At 38.8% G+C, this 19,109-nt stretch overlaps 1 pseudogene; it reads right to left on the bottom strand.

Annotated features, from left to right (window-relative positions):
* Positions 1-5,314: 5,314 nt before the first annotated feature.
* Positions 5,315-15,193, bottom strand: LOC136153829 (sodium/potassium-transporting ATPase subunit beta-3-like; annotated as a pseudogene).
* Between the last annotated feature and the right edge of the window lie 3,916 nt (positions 15,194-19,109).

The raw sequence follows: 19,109 nt of genomic DNA on the forward strand, positions 1-19,109 counted from the left end.
ACACAGTTCAAGAGATACACAGTGAACACAGGAGTCCTTTAGGGAGTAGCCCACAGTGCAGTTTGCCCAGAACACAGAGCAGTTGGGAGACAAAACTAGAAACCTAGTCTGGATTCATGGGGTGGAGAGTACAAGCTGGGGAAGGGAGTTTGAAGTTCTCTTTGTAGGTAGTAAATTGCTTCTGAGAGTGTTTGTGTAATGATATCAGGGTCCACTTCAGGGAAACTACTATGGGCAGCTGTGTGTAAAGTGGCCTGGAGAGAGGCAGATGGATGTTTTAAGAAGCCATTACAGTGTTATGATACCTGGGGGCTTAAACTACCTGCTTTCTCCCCAGGAGACCCTCTCTACAGTGTGGACAGGTCAGCAGACCTTGATGAAAACAGGGGTGGGGGGAGGGGGAGGGGCAGGGCAAGAGAGGTTGATAGATCTATGAATAACACATATATGAAACTAAATTGATATTCTTTCAGTCTTTTTATATAAAAAATCTTTCAAGCCCAATTTCAAGCATATATACAATAAGTATATGAACTGCTTAATAAGCACTTTTAAAAATAACATTTTGTTTACTCTAAAAAATGCCTTTTCATTAAAAAAAGAGAAAAATATGAAGGCAGATGCCACCTAGTAATCAGAATCAGAGTTGCAATTCTGAATATCTGGGCTTTGAGATCAAGAGGAAGGGGAGGAAAGAATGAAGGAGGGACTTGGCCTTGGCCTTGGCCTCAGCCAGGTCTTTCCAGAATTTACCACCCACTGGCAGCAATCTCTCTAAATATAAAACATTTAGTGTCTCTAAGCCCTAAAACTAGACATCAACCTCCTGTGTGAGCTGAAGAGAAAGCTGCATATGTGAAGATGTTTGAGCCATAGAAACAAATACATACACAGATAAACTATCAAATCAGATGCTTTAATCTACTATTTTCTTAACAAACCAGAATGTTGTGAACACATTTCCAAAATAAAACCTATGTGTACATAATTTTTGTCAGTTGGGTGACATATTTTTGCTCTTTATTAATTTTTATCTTAATAAATTTTCCTGAGTATAAATTTCAAACAGTATAAAAATGTATATGTGTAAATTGAAATCATTCTGTAGTCTCATCTGCCTGAACCTCAGTCCTTGACCCAAAGACATTCACTGAAAATAGACAGATGACTATTCTTCAGGTGTATTTCTCTGTATATAATTTATTAATGTGTAATTACATATAATCAGATATTTACATTAAAATATACTAAAATGCACATATTCTTCAAAAATAGAGTCGTGTTATATACATTCTTCTGCATTTTGCCTATTTCACTAATATGATTTCTATGATTTGCTAATGTTTATTGGGGCCTCACTGGTGGCTCATATGGTAAAGAATCCGCCTGCGATGCAGGAATGAACAGTGAAACTGTTAGTCACAGAGTCGTGTCCAACCCTTTGTTATCCGATGGACTGTAGCCTGCCAGCCTCTTCTGTCTATGGAATTCTCCAGGAAAGAATGCTGGAGTGGGAACCATTCCCTTCTCCAGGGGATCTTCCTGACCCAAGGATCAAACTCTGGTCTCCCACATTGCAGGCAGATTCTTTACAGTCTGAGCCACCATCAGGAACCTGGGCACAATTATTGGTTCTTTAGTGAATTTTCTGTTGACATCATTGACTCACCTGTCTGTTGGTTAGTAAGTCTACCTAACATACCAGAAATGTAAATCTACTTTTCTCATAATTGCTACTTTCTTCCTACCATTCTGTTTTAAATTTTTCAAAATTATTAAGATTATACAGCTATGTAAATATAAAATTATTCAAAATAAAGTTTATTTTAAAAATAAATAGTAAATCACACCCATTAGTATAGCTATTACTTTTCTTAAAGCAGAAAATAACAAGTGTTGGTGAGAATGTGGAGAAATTGGAACTTTGTGCATCGCTGGTGGGAATGTAAAATGGTACAGCTATTGTAACAGTTTGGAAGTTCCTCAAAAAATGAAAAATAGAATTACAATATGATCTAGAAATCCCACTTATAGGTATACACCCAAAAGAATTGAAAGCAGGGACTTGAACAAATATTTGTGCACTAATGTTCACAGCAATATTATTAACACCTACAAGACTTACTCCTCACCAAATTTTAATGAGGTTCCTCTGAACCTTTGTTTCAACTAGGTCTCAGCCTTTGAACACTTGAGTTCATCTTTGAATAGCCTAATTTTTAGCAAAAATCCTACTAAGTCAACTTAGCAAGAATCCCCACCCTCAGTATCTGATCACCATGGCCTACCTTCAGCAACAACACTGGTCAGGTCACTTTAATCAGGATCTGCACCACCCCCCGCCCCCAATCCTTATCCCTGATGTTTCTGCTTTGGTTTTCCATCCACTGACTCCCCAATCTGCTCCTTGGCTATGAACCTGTATTTGCCCATGTTGTACTGAAAACTGAGCTCAGTTGTAATCTGAGGTCTCTTCACTCTTATTACAGTTTCTGAATAAAATCTGTTTTAACACTTTAACTACTGTTAACTAAATACAGCTCTGGTTTTAACAACAGTAGCCAAAAAAGGGAAACCCAAATGCCTACCAGTATGACTATCTTACAGTGGAATCTTATGCATGTGTGCTAAGTTGTTTCAGTCATGTCCAACTCTTTGTGATCCTATAAACTGTAGTCCTCTAGGCTCCTCTGTCCATGGAATTCTCCAGGCAAGAATACTGGACTGGGTTGCCATGCCCTCCCCCAGGGGATCATCCTGATCCAGGAATCAAACTCATGTCTCCTGTAGCTCCTGTATTGCAGGCAGATTCTTTTACCTCTGAGCCACCAGGGAGGCCCCATAGTTGAATATTATTCAGCCTTAAAAAGAACTGAAAATCTGGTACATGCCAAATGAAAGAAGACACAACACACACACACACACACACACACACACACACACACACACAATACTGTATGAGTCCACTTCCGTGAGGCCCCTGGAGTATTCAAATTCATAAAGACAGAAAGTAGAACAGTGATTGCCAAGGCTGATGGAAACAGGAAATTATTGTTTAATGAGCACAGAACAAGATGAAAAGAGTTCTGGAGATGGATGGTGACAATGGTTGTACAACAATTTGAATGTACTAGAGACCACTAAACTTCACTTTAAAAGGATTATAATGGTAAATATTATGTGTATTTTACAAATAAATAAATAATACAGTCCACTGTAATAAGAATTGTGCAATACACTGGGGAGTATCAGGCGCCAGCCCCTAGGGAGATTAGAGCACTCAGAGCCCTGGCAGCTTCAGAACACAAAGTAAAAAGCTTTACAGTGATTCAAGGCTTCAGTATTTATCTCTGTTAACCCAGCCCACACTCAAGTATAGGGATTACTCATGCACGTGCATGAAAACTGGGAGGCACAGCTCATTAATGCTATCTTTTTTTTCACTGTATATATATATTATTTTTACCACTGAGCCACCAGAGAAGCCCACCTCTATCCAGAGTCACTATCAAATCTTATTTTATTTTGAAAATGGTTAACCTAAATAAGTAGTTCTTTCTCCCATTCATGGCCCTTTAATATGTTTTCTTCCTAGGTTCTGTGTACTGGACTAGTGGATATATGGGGCTTCCCTGGTGGTTCAGTGGTTAAGAATCCACCTGCAATGCAGGAAACTCAGGTTTGATCCCTGAGTCAAGAAGATCCCCTGGAGAAGGAAATGGCAACCCACTCCAGTATTCTTGCCTGGAGAATTTTATGGGCAGAGGAGCTTGGTGGGCTACAGTCCATGGGGCCAAAAAGAGTTGGACATGACCTAGTGACTAAACAACAACAGTGGATATATGATGCTTCACTTCTACAGATATCATAAGCCAAAGGGGAAGAGGATGGGTAAATGTGAAAGGGATTAAGAGATACAAACTTACAGCTATAAAATAAATAAATTACTTGAATGTAATGTACACACTGGAAGAGGAAATGGCAACCCACTCCAGTATTCTTGCCTGGAGAATCCCATGGACAGAGCAGCCTGGTGGGCTACAGTCCATGGGGTCACAGAGAGTTGGACACGACTGAGTGACTAAAGCAACAACAATGTACACATAGGGAATATAGTCAATAATATTGTTATAAGTTTGTATGGTGACCGATGATAACTGGACTTATGGCAGTGATCACTTCATAATGTATAAACTATTGAATCACTATGTTGTGGTACACCTGAAACTAATATAACATTATACATTAATTATAACTCAACTTTTATAGAAAACATAGGTTTGCTTTTTTGAAAATAACCTAGGCTGGAAGAAACAATCATATCAGGTTCATAGAAGGAGATGAAATACAGAATCAAAATGATGATCTTTTTATAGTTGCTCTCGTCTCAGGACTCATTTTTAAATAGACTCTTCATAATTTATATTTTTTATTAGAGTCCACAATCTGTTAAGTAAAAGCAGCAATAAGATATTTCATAAAGTATCATACAATTTAAATCTTATGAACTTATTTTCATAAAAAATCACATGCATATTCATACTGGTTAACCTAAAAATGATATGACTCGTCTATGGTCTAAAATAATGTATAAGAAATTTAGTTCCATTACTAAAAATAATCCCATCACTACATTTTTTACATATTTTACAGCTAAAAGGTTGTGCTGTTAATAAAAAAGATCCACAGACTAATTTAAAATGTAAAAAATAAATCTATAAAAAGCCCAAGAGAAAAAAAAGCCCAAGAAAATCTTTCAAGTCCACTTTTATTCTCCTTTTTCCTCCTCACATACAAAATTTCACACACTGCATTTCTTGCAACTATAAAGTCATTTGATGTTGGTCAGGTACCATTTTCTCTCCTAAAACTTTACTGGCATCAAAATATGAGTTAGCCAATGTTAAATCTATAAAATATTTATATAGGGCAGCACATTAAGTTTTAGATGCTTGCCAATTAAACCACATAAACATTGGACAAGACCCCATTCTACATGTTCAGAATCAGGTGTTCACAGTCCCTATCGGCTGCCTGTATATAGCTCAACAGGTAGCAGAGGCAACAGGCAGTTACTTTGAAGGACATAGAACACTATGATCTGGAAGCACATTATGATGTTATCACAGTGTTATGTAGCATCCCACCTTTGTCCAAGGTGGTCTCATAATTCTAGAATGGCAGGTCCAGCTGATACAAAATAAAGACAGACAACACAACATTTAGCCTGTGGAAACACCCTAACTCATCACTATGCACACACTGATTCTGAACACAGTTCATCCTGAAAACTTGTCAAGAACATCCTGATGTTTTAGATTGAGTAAAATGCATCTGCCTTGCACTTCACTGTAACTTTTTTGACAGTACTGCATGGGTCAAAAGTGATCTAGATGGCAACTAATGACTGTAGATGCCTCACATGCCATTTTTTCTCATAATATGGAAAGTATTTTAATTCTATAATTCCATAGGGAAGATAAGTTAATAGAGTTGCTATGCTTTCATCCTTCAAAGTACATTCTATAGTTGATTCTCTTTGAAGCTTTAATCCAATTACTCTGCTCATTTTCACATGAATACAAGGGTTTCCTCTGATAAAGCCAAACTCAGGATCATCCACAGCACTGCATGCTTGAAGTAAGGAAATAAGAAACATGACATGCAACATAAATTGGACTTCTCTGTTCAAAAGGCACTTCATCAGGGCAAACTGTGAGATTCTTTCATTTTTCCAAGTCATATGGCTTTAGGTCTTCAATGTACCCTTTATAGGAATCTGGATCGGACAAACTGAATGAATATTCCAACACAGTCACTGATTTTGGAAAAAAAAATGTAGGTCCTGGACTATCTGGTCACAGTATTTTGGAAACTCATGGTTCAGATTCTGAAACAGCCCACATTGTGAATGAGAAACGTGCAGCCAGGAACCCATAAAAGAATGGGTAAAAAAAGAGCAAGATCAAACCTTTTTAAAGGGTCTTTTCACTGTTCAGATACAAGAACATTTTTGTGTATGACGTACTTGTATGATTAACTCACTACTGTACATTCAGGCAAATCACATACTCAAGACTCCTCTGGCTGGTTGGGGTGGCAGTGTGAGTCACAAGCCAGCTGCAGGAGTGGAAATTTTCTCTTCCAGGGAATGGGGCAGGGTCTGGCTTCCCTGAAGTGTTTAGTGCCTCCACCAAGACCTCTCAGTACAAAGGCGGGCTTTGTACAAAGGAAGCCCAGGGTGCTCGGGTCACAGGCTCCGGGCTCCAGGAAAGGGTCCCATGGCCTCCTGGCGCCACTCAGGAAGGGAGGTTCAGGTTCACTGGAGCCATCTTAGAGACTGCCTACCGCAACATCATTTGCTCATCTCTCTATATATTGGTTCCTGAGAATGCTTTCATATATCATGAGAATTAGCTCTAAATAATTTGCAAGTATTAACCATTTCAGACAAGCTTTGCTGGGATGTTGTTTGCCATAGACCACTTTAAATTTTTCAGTAATAGAATCACTTAAAAGTAATACAACTGGGCTTCCCTGGTGGCTCAGTGGTAAAGAATCCACCTGCCAATGCAAGAGTTGTGGGTTCCATCTCTAGTTCCAGGAAGATCTCACATGCCTCTGAGAAACTAAGTCCATGCACCACAACTACCGGGCCTGTTCTCTGGAGCCCAGAAAGCACAACTATGGAAGTTGGAGCACCCTATAGACTGTGGGAGAAGGCTCTGCAGTGAGAAGAGAAGCCACCGCAGTGAGAAGCCCATGCACCGCAACTAGAGTAGCCCCTTCTTTCTAACAGCTAGAGAAAGACTGCACGCAGCAATGAAGATCCACTGCAACCAAAACAAACAAATACAATTATTTTTTAATTAAATAAATAAATAATTTTTAAAGTCATACAGCTCACTATGATAAATAATAGAAAAGCATTATCCTGGCCACCATTGGCTGCCCAGCGACAGTAGAGTATTCAGAGCTTGTAGCGTCAGGACACAATGAGAAAGTTTTAGAGTAATTCCAGGTTTCATTACTGAGCAGGCATTTATAAGACAGTTTCCTTGATTAACTTAACCTCTCCTAATTTCCCATAGCCTGGTCTGAATTAGGAGTTTAATAAGAAGTAGCTTGACAAAGAGCTCTTAATATCAATGGAAATCTTGGGAGCCTGGGGCTTAATCCTTCACCTACAGGGCTCCCCACAATGGTGAAATCACAAGGCTACACGAACTGTTCTGTGGACCAGTGACTGATCCCCTCACACTTTAGGGGAGTGAAATAGTGTCAGCCACTCTCTGAGTCTGTGGCCCAAATCATGGGCCTGGGCACACTGCACACTGTGTCTCCTTTGTTGTGACCCAGGGCCATGTATCTCCACAGTCCTCTCAGCTCACGGTGATTTTCCAGGTACTCATAAAAGGTAAATGTCACTTTTGTTTGTTTATTATTATTCTCATCAGTAGTTTTCCAGCTGTAATCCCCAGATCAGCAGCATCAGCATCACCTAGGAACTTGTTAGAATATTCTTGGTCCTCAACCAGATGGAACCCAGTAATGAGTGTTTACACAACTTACAGATAACACAAGGTAGTTTGAGAACCACTGCTCTAAATCTAGAAATGACTGCTAAAATTGTATATGTTATCACTTCTCTTAACCTCAGTCTTCTCAGTGGATATAACAAAATCCCCCACTTTACCACAGTGGTCTGAGGAATAAAAGGGAAATCCTTTGCAAATAGTATCTGTTGACACTTCTGTGTTGCAAGACAAATTACCTCCTGGAGCTGGGAAAATAATAGAAAATCCTTATACTATTTCCTTTAAAAAAATGCTGTAACTGCCCTAAAAAAATAAAGTCTTTAAAACATGTGCTTCCTTTTCCTCCTGACTTTATCTTCCAGGAGACTATAATAGTGAGAAGATCTATTTTTAAATGTCTGGCACACAATAGGACTTCAACAAACATTAGTCCTGGCCTGCCCTGCTTTCTCTCTCACATAAAACTAACATAGAATAAGCTACATTGACATAAACTACATAGAATATAGATATCAGAGACAGCATCTGGAAATGTAAGTAATAAGTAAAGTATACATAAATTTGCATAATTTGTATGAAACTTCGGTGTAAGTGTCTTCATTGTAGGAGCAGTCCTAAGGGAAGAAAATACTCCTGTCATTTCCTTTTATTCCAGGTGATTACTTGGCCATATTAGTTTAGCTCAAGTTTAACACTGGAGAGAAATCATTTCTGCCTGATCAGTGTGACTAGAGGTTTCCCTTGAGTTACAGGCCTAATACAAACAATTGCCATCTTGCCTAGAACATTGTCTGTAACATACGACCCACTCAGTACATGGGAATGAATGAATGAATGAATGAATGAATGACAGTGACTCTTGAGCTCGGTCTCTGGATGATCACCCATCTCTTCATACAGAGGGCTGCAATCATGACCTCTGGTAAATCAAAAGAAGCGGGAGCTTTTTTAATATTATTATTTTTTTATTTTTGGCCTCTTGACATGTGGCATCTTAATTCCCAGACCAGGGATTGAACCCATGCCCCTTTCAGAGGAAGCATAGAAATCTTAACCACTGGGCCACCAGGGAAGCCCATGAAGCAGGTTTTGACGACCTCTGTGTATCAGGCTTTGTTCTAGGTGTTCAAGATACATTAGTGAACAAAACAAAATGTTTGCCCTCTGTGCAGCTTACACACTAAATTCTAAAGGTGGACAGGATGAAGCAGACAATATACACTGTAACATCAGGTAATGATAAGTGCTATGAATGTGTATGTGGATATGAAGCTTAGCAAATGGAATTATTATTCTGTCAGCAGCTTAGAGAAATGACTGATGCCAATTCTGAGGTATTTAATGTACAAGGTAAGTCTAGATATATCTTGTCACATCATTTAGCAAAGAAGCTGTCAAAGATTACTGGGGAAGAAAATAAAGGAATACAGAGGTCATGTCGATAGGACACAAGATATAACCTGACAAGTCTTCCACTGCCTATGATAGAACTTGAGCATAGAAAAAGAACATAAGAGGGAATTCTCTGGTGATCCAGTGGCTAAGACTCCACACTCCTGATGCAAGGGACCTGGGTTTGGACTTGGGTCAAGGAACTCTGATGCTTTGATCATGGGAATGTAAAATAGTACCACCCCAGTCAAATCTTGCAAAATTATATACGACATTTTTCCCTTTGACCCAGTAATCCCACTTCAAGGAATGTATCCCAATGATACACTGGCAAAAATACAACAAGGAATATGAAGTAGACTATTCACTGCAGTTCTATATATAATGGCAGAAAGTTACCAAAAAAATTCATCAGTAAAGGACTGAGAGTATTATGTAGCTGTAAAAAGAATGAGGAATATATACTCTATATACTACTTTGGAATGACTCCTTGGTATATTGTTAAGGTGAAAAAAAAGGTGGAGAAAATTAAGTATTACTATAATATGCTACCATTTATTTAAAAAGGAAGAGAGGGATAAGTACTGTCATCTAAAAAAAGATGTACAACTTGAGAGCTGTGAATTAAATTTTATTTGGGGAAAAATGAGGACTGCAGCCTGAGAGGCAGCATCTCAGATAGCTCCGAGAGACTGCTCCAAAGCAGCAGTGGGGGAAAATCAATATATAAGGTTTTGGTGAAAGGGGAGTTCAGTACCATGAAGCATTCATTTTACAAAAGGTTTTTTGTTAGCCATGAGGGTCTGATGTCACCATGAAGAGATTTAGTGCTTTTCTAGATATGAGGAGATGCAAAGATTGAGATCATAAAATCTGTTCCTAAAAACATCCAACTATCTAAAGACCTGTCCCACCAGATTCCCTGGAGCACAGAGTGCCTCACTCCATCCTAAACTCCCTCAGGGATTGTTGAAGGTCACCAGCTATAGCAGCGTGGGGTTCAATCTCCATAGAGGCAGATGGCAAATGCCTTGTTGTTCAGTCATTGGCAATGCTCTTGGTAAGTGCCAATTTGTAGTTGACAGTACGTAGATGACAGAGATAGACAATGATAGATAGATAGATTCCTGATATTAAATTTAAATGATGGGCCTCCAATTTCATCTGGTTCTCCCATTGCTCCCATCTTGGGCTCCTGGAGTTCAGGCTATGGGATTGGCAGCAGCAAAGTATCCCAGCTTTGCAAAGACCCCTACGCACCCAGCCATACATCTTCCCCATTGAAGCCACCATCTAGATTTCTAAGAGGGTCAATTTAGCTGAAGAGGCAATAAGGAAAGAGGCCAAGAGGAGATTCACAGATTATAGCCAAACCGGTCCCTTCTAACGTTGAAACTAAGCCAAAAACAGAAGGCAACAAGAAAGAATAAAGCTTCAGGAAAAATGTGCAAGCAGGAGGCAAAGGAGGAGAAAAATGGAAATCTACTAGAACTGGGGTGGTTAACCAAGACACTAAAGACTGCAGGAAAGAAAAAACCAAAAAAAGGAGTTCATGGCCTCTGATGCAGCAGGATGTAAAGAAGTCAAGTCAGTCTGGCATAGTTAAACCAAGTCTTATCAGTGGTCCCAGCACCTTCTTCCTTCAACAATATGGAGGAAAGGTTGTTTTTGTTTTGTTTTGTTTTGTTTTTTAATCAGCTATTTAGAATATGCAAATGGTTGGTAGTTCCAGAAACATATTTTTAAGAAGGAAGAAATTCCACTTCAACTTATTTAAAAAACATGTTTAGACAAGTATAAATGCTTCTTTTGGGAGGTGAAGTCATGAACTGGCTATTTGTTTTTCTGTAAAGCCATAAATTAGTGAGATATTGAATTAAAGGAAGCTTTGACTGCCTGTGTGTGTCAGCTTAGCATTCCATAGACTGAAGGCAAGGGTAGTGTTTACATCCTGTTACACGAAGTCTATCTAAATGGTAATTTAGAGCCACAATCAGGCAGTTAACTTGTCATAAATAATTAAAACCACTTATTTATCTTGTTTCATTAATTATCATATCAGAAAGCAAAGAAAGCTGTCAAAGAAAATTTGGATAATGTCAAAAGCATTCGGGAACTAACTTGAAAAGGGCTACAATGCCAATTAGAATATCATACACGACTGAGCAACTGAACTGAACTGAACTGAACTGAAGAATAAAAACTGCAGTCACTTCATGAGTCGAAACACATCAAAAAATGTTAAAAACCAATGAGTTGATAACAATTTCAAAAAATATATTCATTGGTCACCTTTACAGGATGATGCTAAGAGAATCCAAGCTGCCCCTCAGAGTGATGAAATCGTTTTCAAGAGGAATTTTTCCTTTATAGACATATCCCAACTGGTAAATGAAGGAAGAATTATAGAACTGGAATATCACCATCTTATAAACCCCTAATGAAATTATGAATCTGGGTAATGATTATCAATGGCCACTAATATCTTAGAAAAGAGACTCAGCCAGATATTCTGTATCTCTCAATGAAAACATACACAAAATTTATGAAATAGTCCTGTCCCCCCCAAAAATCAATCTTGAATCAGATCAAAGCTCTAGGTCTACCAGCTTACAGGAAGTATAAGGAACAAAAGAATATGCTAATCAACATTTCAGAGATATGATCAGCAAAATCCAAAATGTGAGAAACTTTACAGGATAAACAACCTTTTTCTTCAACAAATAAATTGAAAAATAAAAATAAAATAAAAACAGAGACAGGGAACCAATGAATTGAGAGACCTATGAGACATCAACAAAATACAACATATGGAGATTATTTGAATCATGTTTCAAACAAACTATAAAAGAAAAATTAGTCATTCAGGAGAATTGGAACACTAAATGGAAATATCATAATATTAGAGAAATACTGTTAATTGTTTTATGTTATTCATATCCAATTTTTTCTTTAAAGGCTATACTGTTTGGATGGATTAAATATGATTGACTATAAATTGGTAATTATTGAAGTTGGTTGGTGAGAATATGGTAATCCATTACTATCTACTTTTATGTATATATGTTTGAAAAAATCCATAAGAAAAAATAAGAAGCATACATCTATAGTGTCCCTACTATAAATTCATGTCCTTACTAAAAGTTGAACTCATCCTGAACACAAATGCACCATTGGTCTAGTTTGGTAGAAATGCAATAGCAAGGTCAGAAGAAGAAGTATAATTAAATGAATTATGGAGGTCAAGCACAGTAAGTAAAAAAAAAACAAAACATAAGCTAAACCCTTTGGCCATCCATAGGCACTAAAGATATTAAGAAGATAAAAGTAATACTAGAACTTAGGGGGCTTCCTTAGTAGCTCAGATGGTAAAGAATCTGTCTGCAATGCAGGAGACCTGGGTTTGCTCCCTGGGTGGGGAAAATCCCCTGGAGAAGGGAATGGCTCCTCACTCCAGTATTCTTGCCTGGAGAATTCCATGGACAGAGCAGCCTGGTGGGCTACAGCTGTGGTGTTGGAGAAGACTCTTGAGAGTCCCTAGGACTGCAAGGAGATCAAACCACTCAATCCTAAAGGAAACAAACTCTGAATATTCATTGGAAGGATTGATGCTGAAGCTGAAGCTCCAATACTTTGGCCACCTGATGCTGACTCCTTGGAATAGACCCTGATTCTGGGAAAGATTGAAAGCAGGAGAAGAAGGGGACAACAAAGGACAAGATAGTTGGATGGCACCACCGACTCGATGGACATAAGTTTGAGCAACTTCCAGGAGAAGATGAAAGACAGGGAAGCCTGGCATACTGCAGTCCTGCAGTGCGGTCACAAAGAGTAGGATAAAATTGAGTGACTGAACAACAACAGAACTTTTCAGATATTTTTGCAATTGTATTTGGAGATTTACCAGATGCATTGGTAAGAGAATGATGACAACAAGTTAATTCTTCTAAAAACCAAATTTGATCATCTGTAGTCTCTACCATCACCCCTAGTCTCCTCCTCTGCCTTTCTCCTCTCAGTAATAGCTGCTGTTGTCTCATCTTGAACCAGTCATTCAAGCCAGAAACATGGGATTCATTGACTCATTCTTCTCCCTCATTCTCCACATCCAATTCTTTACCAAGAGCTGTTAATTTGCAAATAATTCTAAAATGCTTCTACTTCTCTCCATCTCTACTTCTATCATCCTAGCAAATGCCACCATAATTTCTCATCCACACTACTGCAATGGCCTCTCAATTCTTTTAGTCATCCCTCCACTCTTGCCCCCTCCAATCAATTCTCAGCAGTGCAGCTAGAATGTTTGCAAAATGTAAATCCTGTCAGACTCATTTTCCTGCCCAAATCCCTTCTATGTCTTCCCCTGGATCTTGAGATAAATACCAGAATCTTAAACATAGTATGGCTTCCCAGATGGCTCAGTGGTAAGGAATCTGCCTGCAATGCAGGAGACACGGGAAATGTGGGTTCGATCCCTGGGTCAGAAAGACCCCTGGAGGAGGGCATGGCAACCCACTCCAGTATTATTGCTGGGCCGATCCCATGGACAGAGGAGCCTGATGAGCTATAGCCCATGCGGTTGCAAAAAGTTGGACGCGACTGAGCACACATGCAAACACAGTATATAAAGCCCTGCATAATCTGGTGCCTATTACCTCTCCAGCCTCATCTCCCACCATTTTACCTCCCACTCTCTGCAGTCCAGTCAGTGACTTTCTGTTCTTCAACTGCATCACACTCCATCTATGTCAAAGTCTTCATGCATATGGTTACCTCTGCCTGGAACTCTTGCTCACACCCTACTTCCTGCCCCTATTCTTCCGGATAACTCTTATTTATCTTTCAAATGCCAACCTAATATCTTTTTCTAGAAGTCCTCTAATCCTAACTCCTCTGCTCCCAGATAAGGTAAACTACCCTTCCTATGTGTTAGCAGAGTACTTCTCCCATCATAGCCCTTATCACATTGCATTATTTTTAAATTTAAATTTATTTAAAATTATTTTTTAATTTAAATAAAGTTTAGTATAATTTTCTCCCATTAGACTCTAAGCTCTATTAGGGAAATACTCAAGTATAACTTGTTCACTATTTTATTTCCAGCATTTAGAGCACTGAATGGCAAAATTTACTCAAAAAATTATTAAAATGAAAGACAAATAAGTCCCTGTTCTGAAAGTGACACAACTGGTTCATTATTAATAATGAAGAGAATGGGGATATTGGTTTAAAAAAACATCAGAAGTGCTTAAGTGTTACAATATTTTCATGTCCTGATGGTCCACCTATCCACAGATTGTGAGGCATTCTATCGATAAGGTCTATGCTAAGAGTAAGTTTACACATTATGAGTGTCTGCTGTTTAAGGCCAATTGTACTCTGCATCCATTCCTGTCCAGTATCTTGGAGACTTTGCTACATCCCTAATCTCTCTCTAATAGATCATAGTGCGTGCCCAGCGACCCCACAAACTGTAGCCTTCCAGGCTCCTCTGTCCATGGGATTATCCTGGAAAAAATACTGGAGTGAGTTGCTATTTCCTTCTCCAGGGCATCTTCCTGACCCAGGGATTGAACCCAGATCTCCTGTGTCTCCTGCATTGGCAGGCAGATTTTTACCACTGGGCCACCTGGGAAGCCCAATAGATCATAGTAGCATCTAAGAATGCTCTAGTATCACTCACCTTTGAAAATCCTCCCTTGATCCATATTCTTCTCCACTCAATTTCTCAACAGTTCTTGAGAGTAAAATTTTTCTAAAGAATTGTCTATTCTCATTGATTCCTCTTCCTAATCTCCCATTCACTGTTCAGTGCATTCTGGAATGGCTCCCGTCTCTATCACACCACTGAGCCTGCTTTTGTTAAGGGCACTGAAGGCCTCTATGTCCATTGGATTTGGACATATCTCTGTTGTCTTCTTACTTGATGCCCTAAGAGTTGATGACACCCTTTTTGAAAGTTACCTCTCTTGAATCCTGGGATATCACTGACTACTAATTTTCCTCTTATCCCACTTGTCCTAATCAAGATCCTTTGCTGGATTCTTCCATATGTTGGGGTTCCTCAGGTATCTTATCTTGACCCTCTTCTCATTTCCCACTCTATATCTTTTCCTAAAAAGTCATTCTCATGGTGCCTCATTGGTGAGTCCCAAAACTGTAACTCCAGCCCAGTCCTCTCTGCTGAGCTTTAAATTCATATACCTGACTGCCTACTGGACATCTCCACGTAATGTCCTCTGAGTACTTCAAATTCAAACATGTCTTATGGTAGAGTCATTATCTTCTTTCCAAATGTGTACGCCTCTTCAAATGTTACCTATCTCATGGACACTACCATCCAACCACTTTCAGAAGCTAGAAAACCGAAGTAATTCTTGATTTATTCTTCTCCTTTATCCCTAATCAGCCACAAAACTATTTCTATAGCATTAATATCTTTTGACTCTCTCCAAATATCTTTTCCCTATCCCTGGAACCAGAAGCCATAAGAATTTAAAAAGACTGTGCTACTTTCATTTCTAGTATAATTCAATAGTACAAAACTCACATGTATGTTAAAATTAAAATAGCTTCTGACAAAGACTCCCTCCTTGACCAAATTTTAATTAGGCTTCCCTGAGCCCTCTTGTCGACTAAGACTCAACCTCAGCCTACCTTTAGCAAAGAATCCTGTTATGATAGTTTGCAAAGAATATCCATACCCTTGATGTCTCCTCTTAGTAATTTTCTATCCAGTGACCCCCCTCACTGTGCTTATAGACTATAAATTCCCAGTTGTCATTGTTGTATTTGGAGTTGAGATCAGTCTCTCTTTCTTACTGCAATAATCTCTCCTGTCTTGCAATAATTTTGAATAGTCTTCCTTACCATTTTAATAAGTTAAAATAATTTTTAACATTCTTTCCAAATTTATTGATTACAAGCTTAATAACTTCATCAGAACTAATTTTTTTTTCTTTTTCTTGGTTCCCCCACATTACTAGTCTCCTAAATATGTGCTTAGTCTGCCTACTAGGAAATTTAACACTATTCACTGCTACACTTAATTCAGACTATCAACACTTAATTCCAAAGCAACATATTTCCTATGACATTGATTCATTTGTATTTGCTGTTTATTCTACCTGGAATCCCTTGGTCTGTCCTGCACATTTGATAGACTAGCATCAGCTTTCCTTTAAATCTCTTCTTAGACATAATTCCCTTTGGGATGACTTCTAACCCAATAATGTGCTAGAATTAACTTGCCTTGACTTTTAACAACCTATTATGTTCAGTGACATCATTTGGTAGCTTGAAATGGCAATAATGGAAGCATTTACACCATAAAAATCAGCATACACTAAAAAATCAGGACTTTTTTTCCCCCAGAGAACTGATTGTTAAACATTAACCAGTACCTTTAACTGCCGTACCTCCTCCCCACCTATCCCAAATTTGGTCTGATGGCTCTGATATGGGCTCTGGTGATAACCCTAACATGCATCACTATGCACTGCAGGTTACATATCTGTGTCTCCCTCCAGACTGAAATTTTCTTGATGTCAGAGATATTAAGAAGAGGTGGCAAGAATACACAGAACTGTACAAAAAATATCTTCATGACCCAGATAATCACAATGGTGTGATCACTCACCTAGAGCCAGACATCCTGGAATGTGAAATCAAGTGGGCCTTAGAAAGCATCGCTATGAACAGAGCTAGTGGAGGTAATGGAATTCCAGTTGACCTATTTCAAATCCAGAAAGAAGATGCTGTGAAAGTGTTGCAGTCAATATGCCAGCAAATTTGGAAAACTCAGCAGTGGCCACAGGACTGGAAAAAGGTCAGTTTCCATTCCAATCCCTAAGAAAGGCAACCCCAAAGAATGCTCAAACTACCGCACAATTGGACACATCTCACACGCTAGTAAAGTAATGCTCAAAATTCTCCAAGTCAGGCTTCAGTAATACATGAACCATGAACTTCCAGATGTTCAAGCTGGTTTTAGAAAAGGCAGAGGAACCAGAGATCAAATTGCCAAAATCCGTTGGATCATTGAAAAACCAAGAGAGTTCCAGAAAAACATCTATTTCTGCTTTATTGACTATGCCAAAGCCTTCGACTGTGTGGATCACAATAAACTGGAAAATTCTGAAAGAGATGGGAATACCAGACCACCTGACCTGCCTCTTGGGAAACTGTATGCAGGTCAGGAAGCAACAGTTAGAACTGGACATGGAACAACAGACTGGTTCCAAATAGGAAAAGGAGTACGTCAAGGCTGTATATTGACACGCTGCTTATTTAACTTCTATACAGAGTACATCATGAGAAACGCTGAGCTGGAAGAAGCACAAACTGGAATCAAGATTGGTGGGAGAAATATCAATAACCTCAGATATGCGGATGACACCACCCTTATGGCAGAAAGTGAAGAGGAACTAAAAAGCCTCTTGATGAATGTGAAAGAGGAGAGTGAAAAAGTTGGCTTAAAGCTTAACATTCAGAAAACTAAGATCATGGCATCTGGTCCCATCACCTCATGGGAAATAGATGGGGAGACAGTGGAAACAGTGTCAGACTTTAATTTGGGGGGGCTCCAAAATCACTGCAGGTGGTGATTGCAGCCATGAAATTATTATATTTTGTGTAAGTTTTATTTTTCATTTATTTTTATTAGTTGGAGGCTAATTACAATATTGCAGTTGTTTTTGCCATACATTGACACGAATCAGCCATAAATTTACATGTGTTCCCCATCTTGTTCCCGCCTCCCACCTCCCTCCCCACCCCATCCCTCTGGGTCTTTTCCCAGTGCACCAGCCCTGAGCACTTGTCTCATGCATCCAACCTGGACTGGCGATCTGTTTCACACTTGATAATATACCTGTTTTGATGCTGTTCTCTCAGATCATCCCACCATCGCCTTCTCCCATAGAGTCCAAAAGTCTGTTCTATACATCTGTGTTTCTTTTTCTGTCTTGCATATAGGGTTATCGTTACCATCTTTCTAAATTCCATATATACGTGTTAGTATACTGTATTGGTGTTTATCTTTCTGGCCTACTTCACTCTGTATAATGGCCTCCAGTTTCATCCATCTCATTAGAACTCGTGTAACTCTATGGCTGATTCATATCAATGTATGACAAAACGCACTGAAAAATAAAAAAAAAATTTTTTTAAATAGAACTGATTCAAATGTATTCTTTTTAATGTCTGAGTAATATTCCATTGTGTATATGTACCACAGCTTTCTTATCCATTCGTCTGCTGATGGGCATCTAGGTTGCTTCCATGTCCTGGCTATTATAAACAGTGCTGCGATGAACATTGGGGTACACGTGTCTCTTTCAGATCTGGTTTCCTAGGTGTGTATGCCCAGGAGTGGGATTGCTGGGTCATATGGCAGTTCTATTTCCAGTTTTTTAAGGAATCTCCACACTGTTCTCCATAGTTGCTGTACTAGTTTGCATTCCCACCAACAGTGTAAGAGGGTTCCCTTTTCTCCACACCCTCTCCAGCATTTATTGCTGGTAGAATTTTGTATAGCAGCCATCCTGACTGGCGTGTAATGGTACCTCATTGTGGTTTTGATTCACATTTCTCTGTTAATGAGTGATTTTGAGCATCTTTTCATGTGTTTGTTAGCCATCTGTATGTCTTCTTTGGAGAAATGTCTGTTTAGATCTTTGGCCCATTTTTTGATTGGATCATTTATTTTTCTGGAATTGAGCTACAGGAGTTGCTTGTATATTTTTGAGATTAATCCTTTGTCTGTTTCTTCATTTGCTCTTATTTTCTCCCATTCTGAAGGCTGTCTTTTCACCTTGCTTATAGTTTCCTTTGTTGTGCAAAAGCTTTTAATTTTCATTAGGTCCCATTTGTTTATTTTTGCTTTTATTTCCAATATTCTAGGGGGTGGGTCATAGAGGACCCTGATGAGATTTATGTCGGAGAGTGTTTTGCCTATGTTCTCCTCTAGGAGTTTTATAGTTTCTGGTCTTACACTTAGATCTTTAATCCATCTTGAGGTTATTTTTGTGTATCATGTTAGAAAGTGTTCTAGTTTCATTCTTTTACAAGTGGTTGACCAGTTTTCCCAGCACCACTTGTTAAAGAGTTTGTTTTTTCCATTGTATATTCTTGCCTCCTTTGTCGAAGATAAGGTGTCCGTAGGTATGTGAATTTAT

This window comes from Muntiacus reevesi, chromosome X (assembly GCF_963930625.1).
Source record: "Muntiacus reevesi chromosome X, mMunRee1.1, whole genome shotgun sequence".
NCBI lineage: Eukaryota > Metazoa > Chordata > Mammalia > Artiodactyla > Cervidae > Muntiacus > Muntiacus reevesi.